This window comes from Chiloscyllium plagiosum, unplaced genomic scaffold (assembly GCF_037043375.1).
Source record: "Chiloscyllium plagiosum isolate Xiang-an unplaced genomic scaffold, Cpla_swu_hap1 HiC_scaffold_2, whole genome shotgun sequence".
Taxonomy (NCBI): Eukaryota; Metazoa; Chordata; class Chondrichthyes; order Orectolobiformes; family Hemiscylliidae; genus Chiloscyllium; species Chiloscyllium plagiosum.
In genome coordinates, this window is record NW_028270140.1 from 115,188,441 (window position 1) to 115,194,440 (window position 6,000).

Consider the following 6,000-nt stretch of genomic DNA (forward strand, 5'->3'; position numbering starts at 1 on the left):
GCTGGAGTCTATTATAAAAGACGCTATAGCAGATCACTTGGAAAGTATTAATGGAACTAGATAAAGTCAGCATTGGTATAAGAAAGGAAAATCATGTTTAATAAATCTACTGGAGTTTTTGAGGATGTAAATGGCTGAATAGATACAGGAGAACCAATAGATGGATTTCAAGAGGGTTTTTGATAAGGTCCACAATAAAAGGTTAGTGGGCAAAATTAAAGCACATGGAATTGGGGAAAATATACAGATAATATTTGAGAAATAGAGTGGGAATAGGTTGGTCAATTTCCAAGTAGCAGGAAGTGACTCAAGGTGTACCACCTGGATTAGTGTTTAGGCCCCAGCCATTCATGATATACTTAAATTACTTGGATGAGGGAACCAAATGTAATATTTGTGAGTTTGTATATGACAAAAAACTGGACTGTGAGTTGTGAGGAGTATACAAGGAGGCTTCAGTGTGATATGGACGAATTTACTATATAGGCAAATACATGGCAGGTGCAGCAAAATGTGGATAAAATGTGAAGTTATCTACTTCGGTTTGAAAACAAAAACGCTGGGTATTATTTAAATGGTTATATACTGGGAAATGTGAATGTACAAATGCATCTGGGTCTCCTTGTTAACCAGTCACTGAAAGTAAACAGAAAGGTGCAGCAAGCATTTAGAAAAGGAATTTTTTTTGTTTTTATTCACTCATGGGATGCGGCCATTGCTGGCTGGCCAGCATTTATTGCCCATCCCTAGTTGCCCTTCAGTACATGGTGATGAGCTACCTTTTTGCACTAATGCAGTCACATGCTGTAGCTTTACCCACAATGCTGTTAGGGAGGGAGTTCCAGCATTTTGACCCAGTGACACTGAAGGAACATTGTCCTTCATTGCAAGTGAATTTGAGTTCATAAGTAGAGATGTCATACTGCAGTTACATAGGGCCTTGGTGAGGCCACAACTGGAGTATTGCAGTTTGGATCTCCCTATCTAACAGCAGATATACCTACCAAAGAGGGAGTGTGACTGACACTGGGGATGGTAGGACTGTCACATGAGGAGAGATTTGGCCTATATTCACTAGAGTTTAGAAGGATGAGAGAGGATCTGATTTGAAATGTATAAAATTCTAAGAAGGCTAGAAGGACTAGATACAGGAAGGATGTTTCTCTGGATAAGGAGCCTAGAACTAGAGGGGGTTGTCACTATCTGAGGATAAGGAATACACCATCTGGGACTAAGACAGTTCTTCATTTCTTTACCTAGAGGGTGTCAACCTTTGGAATTTGCCACAGAAGGCTGTGGAGACTAGGTTACTGAAAATATGCAAGAAAGAGATTGATATGTTTGTAGACATTAAAGATATAGGGTGTGGAGAGAAAAAGCAGGAATATGGTATTACTGTAGAGAATCAGCCATGGTCATGTTGAATGGTGGAGCAGGCTTGAAGGGCTGAATGGCCTACTCCTGCTCCAAGTTTCTAAGTTTATGTTTCTATGCCCAAAACAAAAACACAGCTACTTCAGGGATTTTGGTGAGCGTGACCAGAGGGAGTGTCTGTCAGAAATAAATTGTGTATGCAGATTGTGATTGTAATCAGAATTTGCATAGTGTTGAGTTGATGCCAGCACTGCTATTTTGGACTTCAATGATCCAGTAAATGCCTTGTCGTAAAACACACTTAGCATCAGGAAGCACCCCTCACCAATGCAACTTGAAGGGATCCTCTTGTATCAGGTTAATTCCCAATGGATGTTTGCTGGCACCTGCTGTCATTGTAGAGGTGTCTTGGTGCTTTCCCGAATTGTTTGCAGTGGCAGCAGTGGTGAGGTGTGTGCTGGAAGATTTTGTCCTGACTTCAAGGATGCAGCAGAAAATACATGCTCACAGATACTGGTGCAATAGTTTGCATCGCCTTGGACTACATTTTGTCAGAGAAAATGAGGAACCACAGCGACAGCTAGAAGGAGGAGGAGAGGGAGAAGGGCTTGTAGTGAGGAATAGCAAACATTTTTGCTCCAACAAGAAGTTTCACAATGCTATCTGTTACCTGCTGTCAGTTTGTTATAACTGCAACTTCATAGCAGCATGAAGGTAGGAAGGCTAATGGCTGAGAATGAGATTGTGGCCAACAATTTTGATACGTTAGACTCCTTTGACAGGCTGGAGCAGGCAATAGTTGCAAAGTCTCCTAAATTTTCATTCACCTGAGGATTGTGTTGGAAGAGAACTGAAAGGCAAGCTTTCCAGAAAGAATCAGATTGAACATGTTGCTTCATTGATTGTAGGCTTCCAAGGCAGAGTACTATTGACACCATGTTGCAGGTATTGCATGTCATTTTGAGACGTACCACAACTGGAGAGGATCCTGCTCACTCAATATCCAGCTGGTGTGCACTTATACACAATACATCACACAGAACATTGTTTGATAGCCTTGCGACAGGTCACAATGTCTTTGTTCTGTAGTAGTCCACAGTCCCATCTGCAAGGTCAGAGGGCTGCTACTCAGCACTGAGTTAACACTGACATTATTACACAAGACTTCAGTATATGACCCCCACAAATGTAGCATGCACAGCTTTGCTGCTGCGAAAATGTGTGATCAAATCTCGTGATACTGAAATAATGCCAAGTCATGTTTCATGGTTCTCTGCTGCACAACCTCACTACCAAAACCATCAACTATATGGTGAAAGGCTGAGAAAATGGAGGAGAGAAGGACCTTCTTTTTGGCCAGACTGTCCATGACTGACTCATCTGAATGGAAATACCTATGAATGCAATTCCAATTCCTCATTCACCCATGCTATACTTTCCCCGAGTACTGACTATCACAGTGTCTACTTGCAAAAGAAACAGAGATTCCAGACTAAATTATGCCATATTACGTGCAAAGGTCAGTGACTGGAGCATGGCAAGTGAGAGGCAGCTGATTTTCAGTGAAAGAGCCTAAAGCTGGCCCTTGAGCAGCCCTAGATAAGAAGGCCTGGCTTCAGTTTGCAACGTCTCCAGCGTGGGCAGCATCTGGGCTGGCTGACAGATAGACAATCAGCAACAAAACTAGTGCAGTGGCAGTGACGTCAGGATAAATGCTGTCATCCTGAGAGAGTACAGGAGGTTTGAGCTCTGTGGTGTCACTGCTATTTCCCCAGAGTGACAACATGGTGAAGTTGTTGGGTTCCTGGGAGCTCCCTGCCTCCATTCCTGATGAAGGGATTTTGCCAGAAACGTCGATATTCGGGCTCCTCGGATGCTGTCTGACCTGCTGTGCTTTTCCACCACCACTGTAATCTAAACTCTGGTTTCCAGCATCTGCAGTCCTTACGTTTGCATTCCTGTAATGTACGCCTCTTTACAAACTCAACTACAATGAGAACAGTCTAAGCCTACGGCTGCTGCTTGCATTGCAATATTAACTGAGACCTTGGCCATCAGATGCTGCACCATGGACAGACTTATAAAGGTTTATCAGAGTTGACTACCATTTCAAGTTGGAGAAGATTGGTTCAAAGCTCTGCAGAAAGCCCTATGCCAAGTTAGTGCTGAACTCTTCCATGGTGTTTAACATTAATCTCATTGATCTGTTCCTGGGCCAACCCCTGCCTGCAACCTATCAATACCGGGTGATTTCCCTATGTGCAGATCCCAACTCTTAAATTTACTCTGAAGTATCTGCAGGGTGAGTATCTCACTTAGTAGCTTTGAGTGTGCCAGTTCTTCTTTACTACCTTTCTGTCTGTCCACCACTTCCCCTTCCACAAGTGCCTGGCGAGGTTACAGTTCTTGAGAATCTGAAAGGAGAAAGACACCAAGTAGTCAGACGTTTGAAGAAACCAAGAGTCATATGTTTACACCATTGACAACTCGTAGAGATTGTGGGATGAGGTCAGTTGCGAGAGGGAAAACTAGACATGATTGTTATATTATTCAGAAAGAAATAGGAACTAATTAGCTGCCACAGCCCTCTGCAGCAATGAGATCCACAGATTAACTGTCTTCTCACTGAAGAAATTCTTCCTCATCTCAGTACTAAAGGGTCGTACCTTCACTCTGAGACTGTACCCTCGGGTCCAGTCTCTCCTATTAGCGGAACCATCTTTTCTGCATCCACTCTATCCAGGCCTCATAATATTCTGTAAGTTTCAATCAGGTTCCACTCGCCTTTCTAAACTCCATCAAGTACAGATCTAGAGTCTTCAACTGCTCCTCTTATTCCAGGGATCACTCTCTAAACCTCCTTTGCACCTTCTCCAATGTTAGCACATCCTTCATTAGATATGGGGCCCAAAACTGCTCACAATATTCCAAATGCAGTCTGGCCAGAGTCCTGGGCAGCCTCAGCAGCACATCTCTACTCTTGTATGCAAGACCTCTTGAAATGAATGCTAACTTTGCATTAGCCTTCCCAACTGCCAACTGAACCTGCATGTTAATCTTCAGAGAATCTTGAACCAAGACTCCAAAATCCATTAGTGCTTCAGACTTCTGAAGCCTTTCCCCATTTAGAAAATAGTCTACACCTCTATTCTTCCTACCACAGTGCATAACCTCTCAGTTTCCTAGATTTTATTCCACATGCTACATCTTTGCCCACTGGCCTATCCTGTCTAAGTCCTCCTGTAGTCTCCATACATCCTCAACACTACCCGTCCCTCCAACTATCTTTGTGTCATCTGAAAACTTAGCAATTTGCTTTATATCTTATCTAACATCTTCTTCCACCTACCCCCAAGCCTTTTATTGTTAAGTTTTAAAATCTTTATGCATAAAACCTTTACTCTTGTCCTTTCTTGCTGAAAGTCTCTGACTTCACAAATTCAGATGGCTTGGAAATTTCACACTTCTTCCAAAGTGTGTTCTCTCCAGAGATGGAAATTAGTGAGTCTTACATTCCTGATGAAAAGTTTATGCTCGAAATGTCGACCCTCCTGCTCCTCAGATGCTGCCTGACTAGCTGTGCTTTTCCAGCACCACACCTTTTGAGTCTTTGGCTTCAGGACTGTTGACCTGTATTTGATTTTTGACTGCGATTAGCCTGTTAACTATTCTCATCATAACATTCTTCATAGTGCTCATTCCAATCAAATCACAGTGAACAGTTGTTCACCATGAATGAAGTTTCTGCCGATGCCTTGTACAACTCCTTTACTTCAAGAGATGACTGCTTCTGATCTGCTATCTTATTGGTAACTGTATCATTCCTATTGTGGTTCCTTACCCATCACCACCAGCCTGGGCCTATGTGTGGCAGCCATCATGCACAGCAATGTCTACTATTCTGAGGAACCTGCTGTTCCCAAAAAAAGACTGCTCTTTGTGAGAGAAATTTCATACTTCTATGGATTCAGCTATGGAGTTAACACTTTTGCTGGAGAGGGAGTTGATTCTATAGCTTTCACCCCATCAGCAATTTTGATGGTGATAGGTTACATTGAGGTTTGGGGTGGACTGGCAATTTAACAAGAGTCTGTAAGAGTCAAGGGGGTGAATCTTACAGGAAAACATGGGCTATGATGAGAAATGTGTGAGAATTCCAGTGAGACCTATCCCAACATTGGGAACGACTCGTTGTATCTTGTAACTAAGTTGTGGGTGAGGCAAAATTCTTGCTAGGAGGCAATTTCTTACTCACTAAAATGGATTATTGCTTATTGATTACCTTATTAACTATGCATCTCTGCTCATTATTACATAGCTTCCTATCCAATCACCCATCATGAACAAATTAGACATCAAGAATTGTCAGTGTGGAAATCAAAGTGGCTACTTCAGCCCAACATTTGCTCCAAAGGCACTCCATGTTGGACACTATCATCTCAAAGTGTGCTCCATACAAATCAGCCACATGCATCCCACCTCCATGAACATGCTATATGCCAGCCTCTAAGAGTCCTCAAGAAGCTTGACATGTGCCATGAGTGGTGTTGGAGCTGCACTCATCCAGGCAAGTGGAGAGTACTCCATCACACTCCTAATGTGTACATTGTAGATGCTGGAGGGCCT